Raw genomic sequence first — 26,937 nt, forward strand, 5'->3', positions numbered from 1 at the left:
TGGCAAGAGATGTGGATCAACTAGTTACAATTTCATTTTTCCATTTGTTTTTTTTTCAAGTTAAATTGTTTACAAATTAACAATTCAATTATCTATAAATACTTGTAATTTGTAAATAAGTAATGAATGAACTAAGTTACCAATTAATGTATTTTTCTTTGCAGCGCATTGGTGAGATTCATTTGGCAGCCAATGTCCTAAATTGAAAAAGTTTGCAATTAAAGTCCTCACTAAACTTGTAGTGCTTTAGGTTGTGAGTGAGATTGATCTTTTTGAGCGCATACACACAAAGAAGAGAAACTGTTTTGAATAAAAATGGTTAAATGATCTTGTCTTCATGTAATACAACCTATTGACAGTGCTGGACCCACTAACATTTAGGGGATCACCCCGGTATGAAGTCCCAACTAGCCCTCACACTGTTTGGTTTGGGAGTCCCATCTGGTATGATGGCCCGTTGCCATTATCTTAAAGATTTGCCTCAGCTCTTGCTTGTCAGCACAGGAGAGTGGTCTACTTTGTCTTCGAGTGGTGAGGTTTGCATGCCTGGTGATTGCTAGTGTTACTTGTGTCAATGGTTCTTTCACCGCAATATGAGAAAGTGGGAGTGAGTTCCAAGTCGAATGGGAGGAAGTGCAAACTCTGTTAGGAACACACAACACAACAAGACGCGCACATCTTCCAGAGGAGCATTCCACATGGATGCGATAGTCACAACACACAAGGAAAGATAACAAGTACAACACACAAAGGAGGAGTCCACACAAATGTGACAATCGTTATATAAATTTTTAAGTGAAAGGTATGTCTGATGTCCGGGATGTAACCAACATGGGAAGGACAACGTTAACAACGCATACAACACATTTTCATTAATATAATTGTATTACAACAATTGAATGAGTTCAAATGTTAAACACAGGTTAAAGCAACATGTATTACAAGTGTTCAAGATTAGTCTTACAACAATTACAAAACATGTGTAAAAATGTGTTGGCCTGTTAGCAGGCTTCTGATTTAAGCGAAAGTTCCAAGACACATCGTTACACCATACATCACTAAACCCATGTGCGGGGCATTGGAGCCGCTACTTACTCCTCAAATAAAATATTACAAACTCTCAAGGCTATGTGGGAGGAGCCAAGGTGAAAAGTCCCTTGCATGTACAAATGAGCGGGTATTATAGCCAAGACTGAAACTAATCCTTGTGGCTGTTTGACTTCCCTCATCACTATTTAACTTCTATGACCTTTCGACTTCACATGAATCTTCATATGACAAGTGGGACTCTTGGATTTCCACGTTACATTACATTGATTGATAGCATGGCCCACAATAGAGATGTGGATGACATGACTCATGACAAGACTCGACATGACAGTGTTGGTACATTTGTGCTGCTGGTGTGCCTGTCGAGCTATAGTGTTGGTGGGTGATGGATGTCCTCATGATGTGTCACAACTTCACCTCTGCATGGAAAAGTGTGCGGAGTCTTCGATGGTCGTTGGGTTCACTTGATGCTGCATTCACACGTTGCTCCTTTCTGTATGTTGGAATGCTTAACAAGTTCATCTGTTTGCAAAAAGTAAATGTTCGTCCATTCGTCCGTGTGTGAACACATCCTCGCATGTTCGTCTGTCCATCTGTCCATGGACACATCTGTTATGCTCTTAACCTGCAAAATGATACCCAAATACAGAATATGCGAAGAAAAGATACCCAGAACACAGAATAGCAATGATTTTATTATTCAGAGAGTAATGTTCACTTGCCTCTTCGAGGGGGCAACCTCCAATAGAGCAGAGCTCGACTACAAAATAAGACACGATGCTCCTCGCAGGGAGTCTCTATCCTTTATATATGACTCATACATGCAATACCACGAGCCAATACCGTGGGTTTTATTAATACCATCTATCTAATACTACGGCCCATTTGCAACTAACTGTGGTCCCGTCACTAATTGCGGGTTAACCATTTACAAATATTAATATGGACTTTATTGACTCTTGACTATGACGTGATCCCATGACATAAATAAGGGGGTTAGGGTGGGACCCTAACATGCCCTCCCCCTTAATACTATCCTTGTCCTCAAGGCTGAAGCTGCGGAAACTGCTGAAGAATAGTGGCTGGTTCCCAAGTTGCATCTTCCGGAGAGGTGTCTTTCCATTTGACGAGGACTTCCTTAATCATGCGGCCACGCAGGTGCTTGTCTCGTGTGTCTAGAACCTGTTCGGGTTGAAGCCAGATTGACCCTTCTTCGTCCAATTCAGGTAGACTGGTTTGAACTCGGCAATTGTTCCCAATCACTTTCTTGAGGCACGATACATGGAAAACTGGATGGATTTTTGCAGTAGGTGGCAAAGCCAACTTGTAAGCCACTTCTCCAATGCGCTGAAGTACTTGGTATGGTCCGTAGAATTTGGGAGAGAGCTTTTGACAACCTTGTCTTTGAGTGATGTTTGCTTATATGGTTGCAGCCTCAAAAAGACCTGATCCCCTTCTTGAAATTGGCGCTCGGAGCCATGCTGGTCGACCTATTGCTTCATGTGGTTCTGAGCTTGATGAAGATTCTCTCTAAGATGGGCGAGCATGGTTGCGCGGTGTTGTAGGAGTTGATACACTGCTTGTACTTTGGAGCACCCCTTGAGATAAGAAGTAGGGGAAGGCGGAAGTTGACCATATACTGCTTCATAGGGAGTCATTTTGGTGGTGGCATGATAGTTGGTGTTATACCACCATTCAGCCAGAGGTAACCACTGTACCCAAAGGTGTTGCTTTTCTGAAGTGAAACACCTAAGGTAGGTTTCTAGACGTTTGTTAACGGCTTTAGTTTGACCATCCGTTTGCGGATGATAGGAAGTACTGAGTTTTAGTTGAGTGCCTTGTATCTTGAAAAGTTCCTGCCAAAAATTACTAGTGAAGATCGGGTCGCGATCAGACACAATAGAAGTGGGCATGCCATGCAATTTGAAAATCTGGTCCATGAAAGATTAAGCAACCAAAGATGGTGTAAACGGATGGGGTAGGGCGCAGAAATGAGCATACTTCGACAGTTGGTCCACAACCACCATGATGACTGACTTGTTCCCGGACTTTGGAAGACCTGTAATGAAATCCATAGAAACCTCCATCAAAATTGATGTCGGAATGGGCAATGGTTGTAATGTGTCTGGTGTGTTGACGGTTTCCCCTTTGTGGCGTTGACAGACATCGCATTCTGCTACGAAAGTAAGGATGTCCTTTTTCATGCCTGTCCAAAAAAATGATCTTCTGGTGCGAGCATACGTCTTCTGAAAGCCCGAATGTCCTGCAATGGGAGATGAGTGCAATTCTGCCAAAATGCGACTTTTGAGGGTGGATGTTGGTGCTATTACGACTCTGTCCCTGTAGCGAAGAATATCATCCTACCACGAGTAGCCCTTGGTGGAATTTGGATCTACCTGCAATTGAGAAATGAGTTGGGATAGCCCGGGGTGTGAAAACCATTCCTTGCGAGCCTCTTCAATCCACTCTGGAATGGGAGGGACATTGCTAGCAGAGTACTTTCTTCCTCAAATTGGCGAGATAATGCATCTTCTACACTATTGTCTTTCCCTTTCTTGTAAATGATCTCATAATCATATCCCAGCATTTTGGCGAGCCATTTATTTTGTTGTGGGGAGGATAGGCGTTGCTCCAAAAAATATTTAAGACTGTGATGATCTGTGCGGATTTGAAAACGTCGCCCCAATAAGTAAGGTCGCCAGGTCTCGACTGCATGTAAGATGGCCATCATTTCCTTTTCGTAGGTAGATTGGCCCAGATTCCTCCCACTTAGTTGTTGGCTTGTGAAGGCCAAAGGTCGCCCTTCCTGCATTAAGACCGCCCCAATACGTGTCCCCGAAGCATCACATTCAATGACAAAGGATTTGGTGAAGTCAGGTAGTGCTAAGACTGGAGTGGAACACATGGCGTTTTTGAGAGCCGTAAATGCCTGTTGTGCTTCCTCGTTCCAGAAGAAGGAATATTTCTTTAGGAGTTGAATGAGGGGCTTCGCTATGCGGCCATAGTTGCGGACAAATTTACGATAATAGTCTGTGAGACCCAAAAATCCTCTCAAGCTTTTCAAGGTCTTAGGTTGAGGCCATTTTTGCATTGCCTGGATCTTTTTGGGGTCCGCCTTGACACCTTCACGCCCCACAATGTGGCCCAAATACTCAACTTCTTCCATGCCAAACGAACACTTGGACATCTTGACAAATAATTTATGCTTGTGGAGCAGTTGCAAGAGTAGATCTACATGCTGAAGATGTGCAGCCCAAGTGCCACTATAGATGAGGATGTCATCGAAGAAGACAAGGACAAATTTCCTGAGATATGGTTTGAGAATTTGATTCATAAGGCTCTGAAAAGTAGAGGGGGCATTACAAAGACCAAATGGCATGACCAGGAACTCATAATGGCCTTCATGAGTTCTGAAAGCAGTCTTGGGAATGTCGACTTCCTTCATGCGAATTTGGTGGTAGCCTGAGAAGATCCAACTTAGTGAAGAATTGAGCCCCATTGAGTTCGTCCAGCAAATCTTCAACCACCGGGATGGGAAATTTATCTTTGACTGTCAGCTTATTGAGGGCCCTGAAGTCGAGACACATCCTCCACTCCCCATCTTTGTTGAGCATCATGACCACTGGGGATGAATAAGGACTAATGTTGGGACAAATGACACCTGCTTCCAAAAGTTCCTTGATTATTTTTTCTATTTCATTCTTTTGGGTGAACGGATATCTGTATGGCCGCACATTTTGGGGTTGGGCCCCTAGAACCAAGGTGATGCTATGATCATGTTCCCCTCGTGAGGGTGGAAGCTCATGAGGCTTGTCAAAGACCGACAGATGGTTATTTAAAATCTGTTGCATCTCAGGATGAATTGGCAGAGACTTGGTTTCGGCTACCTGGATGGCATTAAATTGAGCTACCACTCCATGATGGCCCTTTTTTAACAATTTTTCCATCCTATGTGAGTTGATGATAGAGGGGGCTCCCTCCTGGAGTCCACGGAGGGTATGTGTGGAGTTGTTCTGCTTAAAACTCATATATAACTCCTGGAAATCCATTGTGATTGGCCCAAGAGTGCGGAGCCATTCAATGCCGAGGACAATGTCGCAACCCCCCATGTGTATGGCAATCATGTGGGTTTTCAACTGATAATCCCCCATTTGAAGTTTGACATTTTCACAGCGGCCTTCACATTTCATTGTGCCCCCATCCGCAATTTGGACTTGGAAGTTAGAAACTGCTCGTACAAAACAATGCACTGCTTCTGCGACTTTTTGATGGATGAAATTATGTGTACTTACACTATCAATCAAGACTACTACTGGGTGATGTTTAAGAAAACCTCTGATTTTGAGAGTTTGAGGGGAAGAAATCCCTGCTAACACATGCAACGAAATAACTGGTTCGTCAGAGACATTGTCCTTTTGGTTGTCTGCTTCTAGCGCCTCATGTTCCTCAAGTGGTGGATCTTCCTCTGTTGAGCTGTAGTGAGTGGCATCTATTTGAAAAAATTTAGGCTCCTTGCATTTATGACCTGGGGAGTATTTTTCATCACAGTAGTAACATAGTCCTTGCTTTCTTCTTTTGGCCATTTCCGCAGGTGACACCTTTTGGACCTTAAGTGTTTGAGTCGTGTTGTGAGCTTGTGGGGGGCGACCTTTAGTGGAGAAATTTGGGCGACTGTATTGGGCTGCTAATGCACGTTCCACGTTACGGGCTACCTTGCAAGCCTTTGTCCATGTGGGAGGGTGTTGCAGTAAGACTTGAGCTTTGATGGCTTCTTTAAGACCGCTGATAAAACATTCCATGTAGAACACATCTGAGAGACCCCAAGCGCGGAAGGCTAAGGCTTCAAAAGCTGTAATATATTCATCCACTATACCCGTCTGTCGGAGCTTAGTAAGACGACCCAAAAAAGAGTCCTCCTGTTCAAAGTGGCTTTGAAGAGCTTTTGTAAACTGCGTCCAAGTCTTAAAAGGTCCATTGCAACGTTGATGCCATTCCCACCATTGCCACCTTTCATTGTCCAAGTACATGCTCCCCAACATAAGCTGAGTCGCATCATCTAAGATACGATTCAGTTTGAAATACTGGTCCATTTGTGCTATCCATGCCGACAGGTGTGAACCGTCAAATTTATGCATATCCAACTTGGGAGGTCACTGACTGGGTGGTTGGTGGGTGTGCCAGACGTGAGGAGAGTGGCTAGACTCACCCTCATTGTATTCATTGCCATTATACGCCTCCTCGTGGGCTTGCTCCTTGCCCTTCGGATTAATTGCTGGACCTGGATACATAGTCCGTTAAGCTTATTGGTGAGGGTTTGCATGGATTCTTCAAGTTTGTCCATCCTTTCATTGGCCATCGCTTGGGCTCTAGTTTCTACCATACACCAACCTGATGAACAATTGGGACCGCCGAAAAAAATTTCACTAATAATTGAATGGTACCACCGTGCTCAGCTCGTCGTCCTGATTCTGATGGGCTAGATCACCAATAAGCACTCCGTTTTTGTTTGTTTGTTTTTTTTTTTTTTTTAACTCCTAACGGAGTTTTACTCCTTCCTGATCAATACTGCAGTCGCCAAATCCTCAAAATGTCAATGCAGCCAAAAGTCCTGCGAAAATTATACCCCGGTATAGGAACCCTTCACAACAACTCCAATCTGGTGGATCTAAGAGATCTGAATGGCGGATCGGATAGCTCTGGGATGCGGAACAGACTGCTGCTGCGGATCGGCTGGATCGAATAGATCAGAATGACTGATCTGTGAACTCGAGACTGCGGGACTAATGTCTGCTGCTGCTACTGCACTCCTTTGCACAAGCAGATCTGATATAGATGATGTGCGATCCCCCGATAGAAAAGGAAACTATGGTCTTGAGGAGTGTCAGGTGCTACAGATCGCAATATACATAAGGGTCTGGCAGTAGTACTCGGCCCAATGTTTCAGGGCTCTAACTAAGGAGGATCTACCATACCCTTAGCCGTACAACCCGACTACCCTATTGTACGGGCGAGTAATCTCTCCGAGTGCTGTTCTCGGTGTACTGTAGCCACAAGACGGCCGACTGTTTATCTATGGCGAGGTTTCAAGGGAGCCTAGGGGGCTTCCGATATACCCAGAGGGTACGTGGAAGACAGCCCGTGCGCGGTTCTGTCTAATGCGCTACCACTCGAAGGGGTACCCACAGGGGTTACAAGGGAGTCCAACAGACGTGACCACCTCTTGTATTTCCTGCGTGCATGCCTCCCCAAATCCGCAGGTTTATGCGCTTAACGACAATTCCCGTGGTTTAAAGAGGTCGGAACACGTCTCTAACCGATTTTTTTTTTGCTAAGAATTGGAGATCCCACCGGCCCTAGAAAGTGCTCTGATACCACTTGTTATGCTCTTAACCTGCAAAATGATACCCAAATACAGAATATGGGAAGAAAAGATACCCAGAACACAGAATAGCAATGATTTTATTATTCGGAGAGTAATGTTCACTTGCCTCTTCCAGGGGGCAACCTCCAATAGAGCAGAGCTCGACTACAAAATAAGACACGATGCTCCTCGCAGGGAGTCTCTATCCTTTATATATGACTCATACATGCAATACCACGGGCCAATACCGTGGGTTTTATTAATACCATCTATCTAATACTACGGCCCATTTGCAACTAACTGTGGTCCCGTCATTAATTGCGGGTTAACCATTTACAAATATAATGCTTTATGGCTTTATTGACTCTTGACTATGACGTGATCCCATGACATAAATAAGGGGGTTAGGGTGGGACCCTAACAACATATTTGCATGATTGTCCGTTCGCGAGCATATCTCTTGCATGCATCATTTTTTCATCCATTGGTGAACATGTCCTTCTGCATGTACTCCCTTTGTTCATCCCATCCGTCATCATGCTATGTTTGTTTGTGTACTTGTATCTGTAGTGACTCATGACGAGACGACATCAAATCCATAAACCTCCTAGTCTACCACGATGCATGATCGTTTCAAAAGTAGGTGACCGGGAGAGGAGACAAGGTTGCGAGCTTAGAGTTGGGATGGAGGCTTCGGGCACTGCTAGTGAAAACTGCGCAGAAGTCACTGGGAGATGGTGATGAATTGGATCAACAATGACTGTCCATTGGGTCTAGCTCAGCTGGAGGACAAAACTGTGTAATTTTTGGGAAGAGCAGTCTGGGGGCCTAGCAGCCAAAACTGGGCAATTCCTGGAGGGAAATGGTAGCTGGCTGCTGGGACCTTGCTAGCAAAATCTACACAATTCTTGGAGGGAACTGGCAGTCAGCTGCTGGAGCTTCGCAACAAAAATTGTTCAATTTTTAGAGGGAGTTGGCAGTCATCTGCTGGCAGGAAAAACTACGCTAATGTTGGGGGGTTGCCCTATTGATCACCTCTGGGTATTTTTTGATCTGAGCGGACTGATGGGAAACAAAGGGCTTGCTCATGAAATTTGTGTAGTTTTCTGGGTGAGAAGTGAGTCGGCTGACTGGTGGGCTGGCTCGAAAAATTGTGTTATTTTTTGAGGGAGACAAGGACGAGAACTGGGTGTCTGTCGGGCCTGTCTGCACAAGTTTTTTAGTCATTAGAGAGAGTAAGGTCTGCAACCTCTACGCAATTTTTGAGGGGAGTCAGTCCTTGGGTGACTCTTGGGTCAAACTCTCCGGCTGACAAGCAGGAAGGTTTACTGATCAGCTTGCAGGCAGTGCAGCTTGAAATGGCTTTCTTGGTGCTTCTGCACTGTTCTGGGTGACAGTCGATTGAGTCCTTGGTAGGGTGAAGGTCTGACTGTCAGATGATAATCTGGTCATCACAGCTTCAACAAAACAACTAAGTGTGTGAGCGAGTGAAAAGGTGCATATGTGAACTTGCAAACATACACTTACATGACTTGACGACGAGATGACTCAAACCATCCAGACACACATGTCCAACATGACTTACCAACGGTGTGAGCAACAAGCGCGGCGCTTGTGATTGATCATTGGACGACCACGATGACGCTTGTGCGACAATGTATATGACTTTGTGTGTGAGCGCGATGGATGTTTTCATAGCGAACACAACATGTACACACAAAGCGAAGACCTTGTTTGTGACAAGAACATGGTCGCAAGCATGACATTGTTATCGACATGCAAAAGATGTGTGTTGAACGATCGAGCAAGGTGGGTGCGAGGACTCACATGAGCTCACGGGGTGAGCCCGAGTGTGTGCAAACATCAATTTAAACTCTCAAAGGAGGCTCCAAAATTGGATGTGGGCCAAAATTTTGGAGGTGTTGCAACTACTACAACACTTGGTGACACATTGGTAGAACTCCAGCTTCTCTATTTTGGTTCATTAACAACACAGGGCCTTGGTCTTTCGTGGAGTATTGAATCACTACACGGGTTACTTCATCTTCCCCACTTACCCCATGGACAGACACAGTTCACCTTTTACCATCTCATTCAAACAAAACACAAATTCAACTTGATCACAGTGTTTTGAAATCGGGAAGGGTAGTTTAGCTCGCGAGTTGAAGATTTTCAGAGTATAAGTTTTCATCTCTGGTGTTGCTCCATTGCCAGCATGCCTAGACAGTACCCCGACAGAGTCATGCAGGAACACACACATTTATCCACTTCCAATGAGCCTATTCAGTACCCCAGTGGAGTTTCATGTTTCACCTATCCGCGCAGGAAGCCTTTCTCTTATTTCTCCTTTGTATATTTTCAAGAAGACTGTGCATAGGCACTTATTTATTTTTGGGGCGGAAGATGGATCCCGACTTATTGAGAGTAGAAGAGGTTTTTCCTTCAGAGATGCATGTAATACCTTTGACATAGGTTTTCTCATTTAGATTTTCCCCTTCTCCATTTCTACTAGTTGGATGAGATTTAACACACAGAGCAAAAGGCCGAGTAAAGGTATGGGGCTTCCCAGTGTGGACACAGGTTCATGGTTGGACCAAAACTCTCCTTGTAGACAACTCATATTTTCCATTAAGACTTCATCGGCCAAAGGTTATAACCAAGCACAAAGAAGACGGACACAAGACTGGCCAAGTGTTGCAGTGTCACAAGTCTCTTCATATCTCAGCCACATACTCATTCAAAATCCATAAATCAGTAGATGGCAACACTTATTTCCGAAAACAAAAATAGCAAGGTATTAAGAAAACCAAACAAATGAAAACAAAAATAGTAAGCAAAGAAAACAAAGTGAAGATAAAGAAATTAAACAAGGCAAACAAAATGAAAACAACAAGCAACAAGCAAACTATGTACATGGTGTGGGGTGTGGCCCGACCTACCAAAAATAGTGTTTAAGATCTTGGCGACGGTACTGTTACACAATAATTTGTCACTGTCTTCTTGTCAGTCTTCCTACTGTGTCATGAGTTCAAATTAATCATGATCATGCTCTCTAATGTGGCCAAATGACCCACTTTGCCAAAGTTTTTGCTATCATCGCGACTGTTGTCAAGATAAACGCGCTGACGGGCGCTCCATAACAGACGGAATGCGCTGCCAGCGCGGAAGCACACATGTTTTCCGCGCTGGTCGAATTCCATGAGCCAGTGCGTCTGCTATTCATATCTGATCGCGCTGACATGACCTTCTTTGTTATTCGGCTGCGATTTCAGCGCTCCAGTGCAGTTATGGACCCGCGCTGATCTAGTTTGGGCGAGTTTGTTCTAACAGCCGGCCTTCCAGATGACTCCAGACCTGGTTGTTGGTCTTGTAAATGTCGCCCTCCCTTCTCAGGCATGTCTGTTTCGTCATTTGAGCCACCTTCCTTGGAGATAAGATCATCCTCCCATCATTTGTGGAGACTCCTTCTCCTATTTAAGCCTCTACCATTGCCATGAGCAGGGAGTTTTTTTAGTTTGGAATTGATAGTGCTTGGAGTGTTGCTGCTAGTGTGTGAATTTGATAGGTAGTTGGTGTGACAAGTGTGGGATTGCTAGAAAGCTTAAGGAAGGTTGTGAAGTGTTTCTTTCTTGTGTAAACTTGTGTGAGAGAGAGTTTTTGTCTTGGAAGATCTACCTCCAAGGGTGAATGCTTAAGAGACTTGCTGGCTGGAACCTCTTGAGAAGGATTCGACGTCAGAACTTTGGCTGTACTCTTCTTTGTTATTCATTAATAATAGATGACTATCATTATGGTTCCACTCTCATTGTTTCATGTTTGATGTTGAGTTATATCTTTTCTGACTGATATATAATTGCATCTACTAGATTTTACGCTTGTTTTCGTGTTGTTCTTTGCATGTGCAGGTATCTAATCACGGAGATCGTGTGGATCGTGACCGACCAAAGCAAAGGAACGAAGGCGGCATCTCTTCGACGAACACTAGCGTTGGAATCCAAGTAGGTTCTCGCCATCTACTTTCTATTTGCAATTAGGAACTTGCGTGATAGCATTGTGTGATTGTTGTTAGACCTAGTCTGGGCTAGTAGGGATCGTCTCTGTCCGCAGAGAGGATTTACCTCTACAACAATTTGGCGACTCCACTGGGGAGCTGGCCTTTGTCCCTTTTTGTTCATTCTTGCCTTGAGTTTTTGTTTTGGTCTCTTTTGAAGTTTTGGGGATTAATTATCAGTCTTTTGCGTTTCCTGGGTTGATCTGGGAAATGCCCCTGTTTGATTGAAAGATTGGCTGTTTTGATTTTGGAGTTTTGATTTGTCTGTCACTATTTTTGAGCTCCATCGTAGATTTAATTTTAACAGTCGCGCTGTCATCGCGCTCACCCTTTTGCAACATCCTGTGCATCGCGTAATTACGCCTAACAGTCGCGACGATCCTGGAAATCGGATCATCGCGGAAAAGACATGTACAGTCGCGATGTCAGCGCCACTTGGTAGCTTTTTACCCACGATGGTCTTGGTTTGCTAGCTTAATTCCCGCGACGATTCCTGAAATCACATCATCGCGGAAATTAGGTGTTTTTCCGCGACTAGCGCGGGTTGTTTTTATAACTTTATCTCCTGAATTCATCAATCTTTCTTATCCCCTGTTGTTTCTTGTCTCTCATTAGCTTGTTTTGATTGCTTTTGATTAAGAGGCGCTCTCTCTTTGATTTCATTCGAGTGAGTCTTGTGTTTTTTAGACCATGTGACCTAGCCCTTTAGAAGTTTCATCGAAAAACCGTTTGCTCAGGTTACTTGTCTATTCAAGGTTCATCCACAACCCTCTTATTGATTTGCTTGAGGCTTTTTCACTACTTGTTCCTGGTTGATTTTTAGTGTCGATTATTGAACCAATTTTTTATGTTGATTCGATTTCTTCACTACCAAGCATAGATCACAATTGTTTGGATCGATCAGTTCACACTTGCTTGTTTGTCTTCTTGAATTCACGAAAAAAAATTGCATTCATTTAGCATACGAAAGTGAAAGTGCATTTGCATTACGAATTTTCATGTTTGAGAAATTGAAAAGAAAAATTTAAATCTTTCATTAGTAGTATCGATGCATCGTGAGATTAGTGTATTGATGCATTGTGTTTCTTAGTGTTTGTATTCGCTTGTCTTGGTTTGGGAATGATATTTCTACCCTCCCATAGGTAGGTGTTCATCGAAGAAAATGATACTTCATTCATTTTAGCTGCATCCTAGGCTTTGAGACATTTCATACGGTAAGGCCTGAAAACTGAAACCTAATTCAAGATCAACCATAAAATGAACTGAATGAACTTAAAAACGCATTGGAACATAACGCTCACTGTTTAGAGGTCTAGGCTAGAGACGTGCTCCGACGTCGTTAAACCTAGTCATTGTTGTTTCACACTACGGTTGGGTGATTCCTCCTTTTGTGACTCGATAGCGGTCTAGCACGAACTTGAGCTCCCACGTACCGTCGCGTATATAGGGGAGACCCCACTAGGTTATCATCCTTTATCCACATGAAGCCATGTCTGCCGCCTTACAAGCCGTAACGCACCGAACACAACATTCGGGAAGATTGACTGTCGTACGGGAAGTCCTTGGTTTTCATATGACTGCCAAGGTGTATATGCAGTTTTACGGATTTGTTTGGTAAACCCTTTGCCTAGTCTCTCCAGAGTAGTCACTTTTGATCCTTTTCGAAGTCCTTAAAAGAAAAGGCTCACTTGAGCAGTTTGTCACTTCGGGCTCACAAAACATTCGAAGGCGACTAGAGTCACCTTTTTGTCCTTTTCTCGACTCTTAAAACATGAAAAGGTCAGGTTGTGTCCTTGCGTCTTAAAATTTATTTGGCCGCGATTAACATTACCCGGTTAGATCTTGTTTGCGTTAGTTTGAGTAGGTTTCTTTCTCGTTTGTGATGGCAACCTTCCCCGAGTCTACCGGCCCAGGCATCCCCTCTGATGGGAATCCTGGTCATTTCCCTCCTTTTGGAAATGTTGGTGCTCCTTATATGGCAACGTTGTCCCTCCCAGGGTTAACTGTTGGGTTGCCGGTTTGGTTGTTCTCAACCTCTTTGGTCCCTGCCGTCTCACCTACTGATCCATCAGTCCCTCCACCTGAACAACATCATGTTGATTCTAAGGTGGACCTCTCCCCTTCTACGCCTACTTCTACATCCTCATCTTCTACTTCGCCTGGTGAAAGTCTCGATTCGAGTAACCCGGTGGCTAAGAAGAAGAAGAAGAAGACGAAGAAGAAGAAGGCTCCCAAGGGAGAGGCTAGAAGTACAACTCTTACTCCGAGTACACCTGAAGTCGGGCCACCTTCTGCTCCTCCGCGGAAGGTCAAATTTCCTTGTAGATTATGCAAGGGGGACCATCTTCTTCGTGATTGTCCTAGCATTCCCAGGGTACTAGAAGTATGGTCTTGCGATTCGGCCCGCCCCTCATCGTCCTCTGAAGCTCACGGCGATGCTACCTTATCAGTTGGGAATGGTACGGGAAAAGGGAAGATTCAAATCCCCTGTAGACTTTGTGAAGGAAATCATCCCCTTCACCTTTTTCCACTCATGGATAAAGCCTTCGTTGTCTTGGAAAGTCTTACAGCTCCTTCACCCCAACTTCCCGTTGGTTATCAACGTCTCTCTGTAGCCGCAGATCGTTCCCTTGCTGACAAAGAGATTGATTCATATTCTTCTCTTGTCCAACCTCCTCTTCTCGAACCCAGCTGTCCCCAGCCTGTTCCAGACCAACCATTGCTCGGAAAGAGTGTCGACTCAAGTCCACCACTTGCTCACTCTGTTTCAGAAGAGAATCACGCCCATGTTCTTCTCGTCTCTTCAGATTCTCCTGAGTTCCGAAATGACTCTCCTAACCCAGCTGCTCCTGAAGGTTCTCCTTCGGTTCCTTTAGCACATGGGGGCAATCATACGATTCCCCCACCAAGTAGTCTCGTCACTTCCTTTGATTGGAATCGCCTGATCGCCAATCGCCTTCCATCCCATATGCCTTTCCAGATCACAGTACATGCATGTGCTAAGGCAGTACCTGGCACTATTTTGGATGAAGGGGCGTCTGTCAGTCTTATGCCGTACACTACTTGGCAAGCTTTAGGTTCCCCACAGCTTGGGCCAGTCACTCAGAATCTGTTGGCCTTCAACGGAGGAGCCTGTCCATCTCTAGGAGTTCTCCCGAAGTTCCCTATTACTTTGGGAGACAAAACCGTCTATATAGACGTCTTGGTTACCCAAGGTGTTTTAGATTTTAGTCTTCTCCTTGGTCGCGACTATGTTTACGCCATGGGGGCCCTCGTTTCTTCACTTTTCCGTGTGGTTTGCTTTCCGCACGATGGAAGAATTGTGACTATCGATCAAGTGTCATTCGTTAGTCCCCCGATGCCTCCTGCGCTGTTGTCGTCCCCTCCTAGTTTTCATCCACCAGTTGCATCTACCCCACCACAGATCAACTACGTGGCCTCCTATCCCATGCCTGGATCCAATGATGCTGCCATCGTGCATGGTGTCCTGGGGGCATTGGGCCCTGACTTCCAAGATGTTTCCCTTCCACTGGGAGTGGCAATCTTGGAAGCCCCGACTTTCTATTCATTATGATGAAGTTCGGGTGGAGCATAGTTCACTTTCCTATGTCAAGCTCCTTAAAAAATGAAACTGGGTCTGGTTGGAGCATAGTTCGCTTTCCTGTGTCAAGCTCCTTAAAAAATGAAACAAGGTGATCGAGCATAGTTCCTGATCTTGTGTCAAGCTCGTTAAAAAAATGAAACAAGGGTTATGAGGATAGTTCTTTTACTGTGTCAAACTCATTAAAAAATGAAACAACTCCTCCTTTTCCAAATCGAGTCTTTGATTAAGATCTCGTAAAATCCAAGTCGAGTCTTTCCAAGATCTCGAAAGTGAACCTTCATTCCATCCACTTTGTTGCATGCAATGAAGCTTGGGGGGCATGTACCTCGTTTTGCGTCATTATGCCTGGAGGCATGCGAACTCATAACAAGCATAGTTTGTCGTTTCAAGCTTGTGTAAACATGAAATTGAATCCAAGCAAAGTTCTCCATGGTTCAAGCTTGTGTAAAAATGAACCCATACCCGATTTACATCTCATGATTGCCATTTTTATCCGCTGAATTCTGCTAGATGAGCCTTGGTTGTTTTCATTCCATCACCGCCATCTCTTTGGCCGATCATATGCTTTCACTTGGTTGTTTTTCCTTTCCTGAGGAACCGCAACAATGAGTGGTTTTATTAGCCAGCCTCTTGACCATTACATGTTTTGAGCAGTTCCACCATTGTCGGAACTAGTTGCTACCCTTTCTACCACTCGTTCCTCTAGGATGAGTCACCTTTAAGCTCTTTTCTGACTCGTGAAATATGAAAAGATTTCCGAGTATTTTCCTTTTTTGACTCGTTAAAGAGAATAAAAATGGAGGTCTGCTTTCAGCTCTTTTCCGACCGTTTAAAGACAAAAAGATTGTCGAGTTTTTCCTCTTGACTCGTTAAACGTAAATAAGAGGCGGTCGTCTTTAAGCTCTTTTTTCGATCGTTTAAACTTAAAAAGATTGTTGGGTTTTTGTCGTTTCGAACTCGTTATTGGCTCCAAAATGATGTGCTTCTGACTGCTTTTCTACTTTTTCGGGTCGAAGTTACTACTTACGAAAAGTACTCCTCGATCATACTGGTCGGGCGGTTCTTTCGAGCATTGTTTTATACTTTTTCGGGCTCGAGAGACACAACTTTACGAAAAAGGACCCCCCTGGAGTTTTCTTTTCTGTTGTCTTTTCAGACTCTCTAAACAGGAAAAGACGTCGAGTTCTTCCTTTGTCAGACTCGTTAAAACTTAATGACATCGGACTCTGTCGAAATGATGCTCACAAGCATGCTATCCCCATCAAGCTTGTCATCAAAAAATAATCGGGGTACTCGCCAGGAATGGTGGGGAAAATGGACCCATAATTATTGTCGTATTGGCAGTATGTCGCTCTTGAACATGGCACTAGTCTGCATTCGTGTTGGGGTGGGGACATCTCATCTTGTTTTACACTGGCCTCCGTGGGTTTGGGTTATCCTGTTTGACTTTTCATCTGCTCATTGACTTGTCACCATGACCCTTGATCATTTGAATATCAATACTGCCGAGTCCACTGTCGTGCCACCGATGCGTTCAAGAGAAGTTGGCCTCTGCAAGAATACTCAACTCCCCTCTGATACCTCACACAAAATATCTTATCCTTCTCTGTCTCGTGTCGATGATGTGGGAAACATTATGGCCCACCTTCGATCAAGGTCACTTCCTGTCGACTTCAGCTCATTATCCAGGAAGGTGACTTAGAGACTCCCTTCAGGTGCCTTAGAGCCTGCATGCCTCAATGGCAGGTTCTTCGTGTTCGACGTGAGGTTTTCATCATTGGCCTCCGATCGAATGATTCTGCAGGTGTTCGACGCCAGCTCATTGATTCACACGTTGTAGATTGTACCCATAGTACCTTGAGGACCATTGTCATTATTGGTGGTACCTCTCGCGTCTGTTAATAGTTTTCATTATTGACTGGTAATCAGACGATGTTCATGCATGTTCGACTTCAGCTCATGTATTCGCATGCTTGGACTTGTACTTTTGTTCGGGTCGAGATGGAGCGCAAGACCCTGGATTTTGTCTATTGCAATCCAGGTTGCGATTTTGTGGATTATTATGATCATTACATGACTCATTGATGGATGGCTGTGCCCATACCTGAGTCTTCATGGATGGCTGCGACCATACCTTTATTATCATCATGGTCTCTTTAGCTGGGTGGTTGCGTCCATACCACAGACCTCCTTCGTATGTCTTTTGGATGGCTGCGCCCATGCCTGGACTACATGTAATCGATTATCAGAGATATCAGTTGTACATACGTGCAGGTTCTTCCTGGTGGTGTTCCAGTTCAGCCAGTTTCGTAAAGCATTTCACCCCTCCCACTCTCTCGGGCTTCATGCTTTAGGGGGCATCTGTTACACAGTAATTTGTCACTGTCTTCCTGTCAGTCTTCCTACTGTGTCATGAGTTCAAATTAATCATGCTCATGCTCTCTAATGTTGCCAAATGACCCACTTTGCCAAAGTTTTTGCTATCATCGCGACTGTTGTCAAGATAAATGCGCTGACGGGCGCTCCATAACAGACGGAATGCGCTGCCAGCACGGAAGCACACATTTTTTCCGCGCTGGTCGAATTTCATGAGCCAGCGCGTCTGTTATTCATATCTGATCGCGCTGACATGACCTTCTTCGTTATTCGGCTGCGATGTCAGCACTCCAGTGCAGTTACAGACCCGCGCTGATCCAGTTTGGGCAAGTTTGTTCTAACAGCCGGCCTTCCAGATGACTCCAGGCCTGGTTGTTGGTCTTGTAAATGTCGCCCTCCCTTCTCTGGCATGTCTGTTTCGTCATTTGAGCCACCTTCCTTGGAGATAAGCTCATCCTCCCATCATTTGTGGAGACTCCTTCTCCTATTTAAGCCTCTACCATTGCCATGAGCAGGGAGTTTTTTTAGTTTGGAATTGATAGTGCTTGGAGTGTTGCTGCTAGTGTGTGAATTTGATAGGTAGTTGGTGTGACAAGTGTGGGATTGCTAGAAAGCTTAAGGAAGGTTGTGAAGTGTTTCTTTCTTGTGTAAACTTGTGTGAGAGAGAGTTTTTGTCTTGGGAGGTCTACCTCCAAGGGTGAATGCTTAAGAGACTTGCTGGCTGGACCCTCTTTAGAAGGATTCGACGTCAGAACTTTGGTTGTACTCTTCTCTGTTATTCATTAATAATAGATGACTATCATTATGGTTCCACTCTCATTGTTTCATGTTTGATGTTGAGTTATATCATTTCTGACTGATATATAATTGCATCTACTAGATTTTACGCTTGTTTTCGTGTTGTTCTTTGCATGTGTAGGTATCTAATCACAGAGATCATGTGGATCGTGACCGACCAAAGCAAAGGAACGAAGGCGGCATCTCTTCGACGAACACTAGCGTTAGAATCCAAGTAGGTTCTCGCCATCTACTTTCTATTTGCAATTAGGAACTTGCGTGATAGCATTGTGTGATTGTTGCTAGACCCGGTCTGGGCTAGTAGGGATCGTCTCTGTCCGCAGAGAGGATTTACCTCTACAACAGGTACATTTGTGGGTCAAGATTCTCATGGACTGTATATGGACTATCTGGTTCCACTATCGAAACCTGGTGGTATCTTGAAAGACCTTTAGATGAAGACGACACTACTGCTTCAGATACTGTGTGTAACATAGGTTTCGATGATGGCACGGGGTAGTTTTTTTTTTTTAATTTCGGGAATGGTTCAAGTTTCTTAAATCAATGCATGAGCAGATTTCCCTACATTTCTTATGTACATAACTTAAATTAGAAATCCATATAAAATAACGAACTTTGTCGGTGATCCGAACATCCAACAACTTAGTCAGTTCTTTCTATATAAGGGGTTCAAGCGATAGATGTGTTTTACCGAGCTTTTTGTGGCAATGGCTTAGCTCCTTCTTTGCTTGAAATCCCATGTTGGATTATTCACATGTCGTATATACTCAGGTCATCATATGCCCATGTAGACACATCCCAGTGCTGTTTAAACAAGCAGACAAGGGTTTACCACTGCTACAGTGTGCAATACGTACCGAAATTAACTAACTCTCGATCATGGTTTGTTCTCAGGTTGAATTGTTCGTTCTTCATTGTGGAACTATGGGTTTTTCTATTTCTTGATCCTTGACAGGGTTTTGAAAATCATAGAGCCTGTTGAGAGAAACCCCACCCTTAGGGATGAGGTTGCCTTTCTTACCATCAAATACAGTTTGCAGGGCCTACTCGTGCTTATCTTTATCAGTTGTTGTTTCCTTGAAAGCATCAACGTTTTTCATGGAGTGCAGTATTTTTTGACCATCACCAAAAATGCGTAGCTCAGTTATGTTATCAGAGACAAAAGGCTTATACAAAATTTCAACAGTAGATCTATCCCTAAGTGGTGACATGCTAGAAGTTGCAGTGGCTAAGGCATTGGCAGCTGCAATGCGTGTTTTTGGCCACAAAATGATATTAAATGCTTGGAAATTAGAGGTCAGCCGCCATACCTCTAGCTGGTAACTTTTGAGATGAGGTGACAAAGAATGAATGGTGTTACGTACCTTCCGTACCACTATTTCTGAATCACCTACCACTTTAAGTGTGACCATGTTGAGGCTAATGGATTTTTGCAAGCCCAACACGAGTGCTTTGTATTCAACAACATTGTTTGTGCACTTGAACTCCAAGCGGCTTGAAATAATGTGCTTTCGATTGTTTGGGTCGACCAAGATACATTCGACTCCTGAGCCATCCTGTGTCTTTGATCCATTAAAATACATGGTCCACAACTCGTCTGTGCATAGACCATTCGACGCGCTTGCACTACTGCTACTGTTGTTGCTACTACTATTGCTACTGTTGGTACAATGTATTGTACATGCTTCATTAGCATCAATTGGGCAAGGAAAGAGACCCAACTGCGTGTCTGGTGGGGTTAGAGCTGGCCGTGCAGGATAACACCCCAACATTGTTTCCAGGAGGCAATTTCCAAACATGAGTTTTGCGAACGCCAATGGTTCATTTTTTCCATTAATGGAAGTGACATTGTGCCTCATATAACTCTTGGATATCACCCAAATTTGATTATTTTTACCCTTGTACGGAAGCCACATGTGCGACCAGTCCATAGCGAAATATCCATTCAATTTTTTGGACCTGTCTCTGTTGAGTAGTAAGCCATATGCTTTCGGTATGTCCACAACAACAATGTTGATGCACTAGTGAACTCGACCGTCGTGAGATAGTCAGATGATCACATCTTGAAGTTCACCAATGGTTGGTACAAATGTTTGATCAAGTTGGATGATTTGCACGGATGTATTGCTCCATTGTGCATTGATATTTTTAGCAATGGAGAGCAGCATGACATTGGTTGTCGTGCCAGAATCAACCAAGCAGTTGTGAACATTACAATTGAAAATTTCAAATGAGAGAAGGAATGGAGGGCAACCTGAGTTTTCTTCTTCCATCCGGAGTGTGTTTAGCACAGTTGAAAGTGATCCGGGAGGTGTGCTTGCTCCCTTGTTGGTAGAGGTTGCGTTGTCTGTTGTTGTCTATCCCAATGCGTGCAACAGGACGTCTCGTTGACTATGGATCTTAGCTAGCTCGAAAAAACTGATGTTCGTGCAAGTTTTCTTCATCTCATCCACAATGTTGTAGTCCAGAGGTGGTAGACTCACCGAGGTATCCGACGTAAGACCGCGAATTCGTGTTTCCTGACGGAGTGTTCTGCAGTTTACTACTCATGGATGTACTCTTATCCGCCACTATCTTCCCAAACTTGCTTTGTGTTTTCTGCTTTGGAGTGGCTGGTGGATCAACCTTTCTCAAAAACATTATCATCTTTTCTTGTGCTTCCCCAACTGTAAGGGGAGCCCATTTACTCCTAATATTGTAACGATCATTTTGATTTGGGGCTGTTTATCAGTGTTCACCTTCAGTGCTGCTTGCGAGCATTGATACATGTTCACCAATGTCCAGAACTTGATGCTTCATCAGGTGCAACATCTTTGTCACTATTCATATCTTCTAGCTATTCCTGCATAATGTTTTCTGTGTCAAATTTACGACTACATATAGAGCCTGCTACTTGCTGCCAGTCTAAACAAAAGTTCTCTGGGTGACAATCTTCGTGGAATGAACATAATTCAGGATTTGTGCACCGATCAAGCTGGAACATAGAGCTCTGCGCAGTTTTTGCAGTGTACTGGTTGTTGCCTAATGACATTCTTCCTTGTTTTTGTCTAGACAGATGGTTGCTTGCAGACATGTTCATTTTCCATTCTCAGACACTTTTGTTGTCAAGTTCTTGATGAGACAAGTGAGGGTTTCAGTATCGTTTGTTTCCTTGTCTCTACCTTTGCTCACCATCACCTGGGACTTCCTGCTTTAATATTTGGAGTCCTTTGCTGGTTCATAATCCTTAATGATCCCAATAACGTGCATGTATTTCTCAACAACAATAACCTCTTCGCAGTTTTCCAATAGTGTTGGTTTCACAACTCGCTTGATGAACTGCGCAATGTTGGTCGACAGTGCAGACATGTAGTAATCCACAGTGATGGAGTCATGAGGTTTGGTGTCCACTGCAAAATTTTTCAATATGCGTGTAAACCTATGATTGAAGTCTTTTACCTTTTCTTTCCCATCCATCTCCAGGCTTCCCAATTCTTTGAGTAACATGGTTGGGGTCTTGTCATCAGCAATATTTTCAAGGAACATGTGTTTGAACACACCCTAGTTTTGTATGGAGTTGACTGGAAGGTTGTGATACCATGCATCTGAATGATCGTATAAGGTACATGAGAACAATCTACATGCTATGTCGTTGTATCGTACCTCAAGGGTCTACAACAGTAGGTAGAAGTTGTCCAAATGATCTTCTACCTTCACTATGGTGTTAGGGTTGAACTTGATGTTCATTCTCTTCGCTCATTTTGGAATATTGTGCAAAGCACCCAGGAGAGCCAATGGTCCCTGAGTCATCCATTCTAGATTTTGTCAACCATCTCTTCTTCTTCTTCCTCCTCCTCCTCTTCTTCAGAATCTAATGGTTATGGCTCTAAGTCTGTTGGTTCTTCTTTGCCTCCGCCTCCTCCGCTGCCTTCCCCTCCACCTTCTATACCGGCGTCTAAGCCCAATATCATGAGGGTGTCTCGTTCCCCTCCATCTTCAATAGCTTCTGCCAAACCTTCAAGTGTGGCAAGAACTGCTTCTTCCACTGACGATACAACAACCCCTGTGGGAGTGGCTTTTGGCTTCCTTGATGCGTATGGAAGATGTTGTATGCTTGGAATTAGTCTGTTTGCTTTTGCGAACTGGCGGGTGATGGGACGGACATAATGAAGGTGATGATATGGAATTTCGTGTTCAGTCTTGGGAGGTGAGAAGTAACCAATTACACAGTCACACGTAGGTGAGAGGGAGTGCGAGTTACTGCCTTGACCAAATGGCTTATGAGTGAGTGTGAGAGGATGTTCAGCCATAAAAAACTGGCAGCCCTCCTTCTAGCGCCAGAAATGTTGATGGTGCTGGACCCACCAACATTCAGGGGATCACCCCAGTATGAAGTCCCAACTATACCTCACACTGTTTGGTGTGGGAGTCCCATCCGGTATGATGGCTCGGTTGCTATTATCTTAAATATTTGCCTCAGCTCTTGCTTGTCAACACAAGAGAGTGCTCTACTTTGTCTTTGAGTAGTGAGGTTCGCGTGCCCGGTGATTTCCAGTGTTACTTATGTCAGTGGTTCTTTCACCACAAGGGGAGAAGGTGGGAGTGAGTTCCAAGTCAAATGGGAGGAAGTCCCAACTCCATTAGGAACACACAACCTAATAGGATGTCCACACCTTCTGGAGGAGAAATCCACACGGATGTGGTAGTCATAACACACAAGGAAAGATAACATGTACAACACACATCGTAGGAGTCTGTGCAAATGTGATGGTCGTTATAGCAAGTTTACGTGAAAGGTTTGTCTAATGTTCGGGGAGGTAACCAACACGGGTAGGACAACGTTAACAACTCGTACAACACATTTTCATTAACATATATGTATTGCAACAATTGAATGAGTTCAAGTATTAAACACAGGTTAAAGCAACATGTATTACAAGTGTTCAAGATTAGTCTTACAACAATTACAACACATGTGTGAAAACGTGTTGGCTTGTTAGCATGCTTCTGATTTAAGAGAAAGTTCCAAGACACATCGTTACACCATACATCACTAAGCCTTTGTGCAGGGTGTTGGAGCCACTACTTACTTCTCAAAGAAAATATTACAGACTCTCAAGGATATGTGGGAGGAGCCGAGGTGAAATGTCCCTTGCATGTACAAATGAGCGGGTATTTATAACCAAGGGTGAAACTGACCCTTGTGGCTGTTCGACTTCCCTCATGACTGTTTGACTTCTATGACCTTTCGACTTCATAGGACTCTTCATATGAAAAGTGGGTCTCTTGGACTTCCACGTTACATTACATTGATTGACAGCATGGCCCACAAAAGAGATGTGGACGACATGACTCATCACAAGACTCGACATGATAGTGCTAGTATATTTGTGCTGGTGGTGGTGTGCATGTTGAGCTGTAGTGTTGGTGGGTGATGGATGTCCTCATGGTGTGTCACAACCTCACCTTCACATGGAAAAGTGTGGGTAGTATTCGATGGTCGTTGGGTTCACTTGACGCTGCATTTGCACATTTCTCCTTGTATGTTGGCATGCTTGATAGGTTCATCTGTTCGTGAAAAGGGCATGTTTGTTCGTCCGTCTGTCCATGTGCGAACACATCCTCGCATGTTCATCCTTCCCCCCATCTGCGAATACATCTTTGCATGATCGTCCGTTCACAAGCACATCTCTTTGCATGCATCGTTTGTTCGTCCATTGGTGACTCATGACAATATGACATCAAATCCATAAACCTCCTAGTCTACCATGATGCATGATCATTTCGGATGTAGGTGACCGGAGAGAAGAAAAGGTTGTGAGCTTTGAGCTAGGATGGAAGCTCCGGGCATTGCTGGTGAAAACTGTGCAGAAGTCACTGGGAGATGGTGATGGGAAATTCGGATCAACAGTGACTTTCCGCGGGGTCTAGCTTAGCTGGAGTACAAAACTGCGTAATTTTTGGGAGTAGTTTGGGAACTTGGCAGCCAAAAAATACGCAATACCTAGAGGGAAATCGCAGCTGGCTACTGGGACCTTAGCAACAAATACTACACAATTCCTGGAGGGAACTGGCAGTCAGTGGCTGGAGTTTGGCAACAAAAACTACACAATTCTTGGAGGGAACTGACAATCTGCTGCTAGGAGCTGCTGGCTGAAAAAACTATGTTGATGTTGGGAGGATGGCCTATTGATTACCTCTTTTCAATTTCTAAGCTGAGAAGACTGTTGGGCAGCAGGGGGAATGCTCATGAAATCTGCACATTTTTCCGAGTGAGCAGCCAGTCGGCTGACTGGTGTGATGGCTGGAAAAACTGCACAATTTTCTGAGGGAGATAGGGACGTGCACTGGGTGTCTATCCTGCCTGTCTATGCAATTTTCTCAGTCATCGGAGTGGGAAAGGTCTGCAGCCTTTGCGCAATTTTTTAGGGGAGTTAGTCCCAGGGTGACTGCTGGGTCAAACTCTTTGGCTAACTAGCAGGAAGTTTGATTGATCAACTTGTGGGCAACGCAGCTTGAAATGGCTTGTTTGGTGCTTCTGTGCTGTTCTAGGTGACAGTCGATCAAGTCGATGGCAGGGTGAAGGTCCAGTTGTCAGATGGTGATATGGTCATCAGAGCTTCAACAAAATGATTAAGTGTGTGAGTGAGTGAAAAGGTGCATACATGAACTTGCAAACATACACTTACATGAATTGACGACGAGACGACTCAAACCATCCAGACACACATGTCCAACATGACTGACCAATGGTGTGAGCGACAAGTGCAATGCTTGTGATTGATCGTTGGATGACTACGACGATGCTTGCGTGACAATGTATATGAATCTGTGTGTGAGCACGACAGATGTTTTCATAGCAAACACAACATGTACATACGAAGTGAAGACCTTGTGTGTGACAAGACCATGGTCACAAGCATGACATTGCTATCATCATGAAAAAATTGTCTGTTGAACGATTAAGAAAGGTGGGTGCGTAGACTCACACAAGCTCACGGGGTGAACCCAAGTGTGTGCAAACATCAAGTTAAACTCTCAAAGGAGGCTCCGAAATTGGATGCAGGCGAAAATTTTGGAGGGTGTTGCAGCTGTTATAGCACAACCTGTTGACATAGATAGTCATTGATGTCAATATGGCAATATTCAAGGAGCCAGAGGAAGCAAAAAGAGCCATCAGAGGAGCAAAACAGAGCCATCAGAGGAAGCAAACAGAGCTATCGGAGCAAAGTATGGAAAACAATGCCAAAGAAGACACTATCGGGAACCATTGGGAGCAATATAGTGTATATGCATGCAAATACACTATCGGAGGCGCAAACACATATATATAGGCCAAATACACTATTGGAGGCGCAAACACATATATATAGGCCATATACACTATCGGAGGCAAAAAAACTTATATATATGCAAATACACTATCGGAGGTGGAAAAGAGTGCATATTTAGGAATACACTATTGGAGCGGAGAAATATGTATCACCCCAAACCCTCGACAACGATATATATGTGCGAACCCGATGAAACATATATGTTCGGGTGTATAAACAGGTGAAGTTCGCCAAAGTGTTCCGAAGCATGCTTTTCAGTGTATTTCAGATTTTCAGGCTCTAAGCCTTGGCACATTAAAACTTGCAAAATTTGCAACATATATACATATATATTATATAATTGCGATAAAGCATGCAGACCCGCTGAGACACTGCAATATGACTTAATTTTATATCGCATCCGCCCTATTGGTACTTGCATATCGCAATACCCAAAGGGTTGTCACTCCTGCAAGCGTCTATTGCGATGAATGTTGCGGACCCGATGCAACAATGCAGTTTAGTCTATTGTTATGTCGCATACGACATATCGTAAGTGCTTAAGGCCTTGCCACTTCAAAAGCGTCGATTGCGATATATGTCGCAGACTCGATGGTCCGATTGTCACACAACTCGATATTATATCGCGTCCATAAGGGCCATCGGCCATCGGCGATGTTATGGGCCCAACTTATATAGGACCGCGATAAGCTGCGACTACCGATTGTGATTACACTGTGGACCTGATGCAGGTATAGATGCGGGTGTAATAAATTTGAAGTCCGCCTTTAACGTTTCAGCCGATTGTTTTTCATATATTCCTATGTATTTGAATATTTGTATTGCATGGGGTTTGAAGGCCAAAATGCATAAGAAACGCTCCTGATAGTTCAGGAGGCCTGAACAAAAGCCGATTGCGATTGCGATTGGGACATGGCATGTGGGTCTATCCTGATTGGTACAGTCTCTCCATTAACTAATAAATTCTTGTGTATGCCTATTATCATTAAAATAAAAAGGGGCTCTGTTACAGTTTTAACACGCAATAGTGAGCACAAAGAGACAAGGAAGCTACAGTGACCGAAAAGCCAGGAAGCTGAAGGGTAAGCCGACGTAGAGGAAACCGAAAAGCCAAAGTAATGAAGAAGAGGGAAGCCAGAGGAAAAGCCAGTGTAGAGGAAGTTGAAGCGAGCGTTGAAGAAGCCAAAGAGCTAGTGGAAAATGGAAACAAACAGTTAGAGGCATCAAGAATACATAAAATAGGAAAAACAAGGAAAGGGGGGTGTGCATAATCAGAGTGAGAGGAAGCCGAAGTTCAGGAAGAGGCAGGAGAGGCAGGAGAAGTAGGAGAACATGATTGAAGTAGAAGCTCAGCAGGCTTGGGAGCAGAGAACTACAACAAAAC

This window comes from Pinus tabuliformis, chromosome 3_2 (assembly GCF_031772625.1).
Source record: "Pinus tabuliformis cultivar Carrire ecotype Pingquan chromosome 3_2, CPIR1, whole genome shotgun sequence".
NCBI lineage: Eukaryota > Viridiplantae > Streptophyta > Pinopsida > Pinales > Pinaceae > Pinus > Pinus tabuliformis.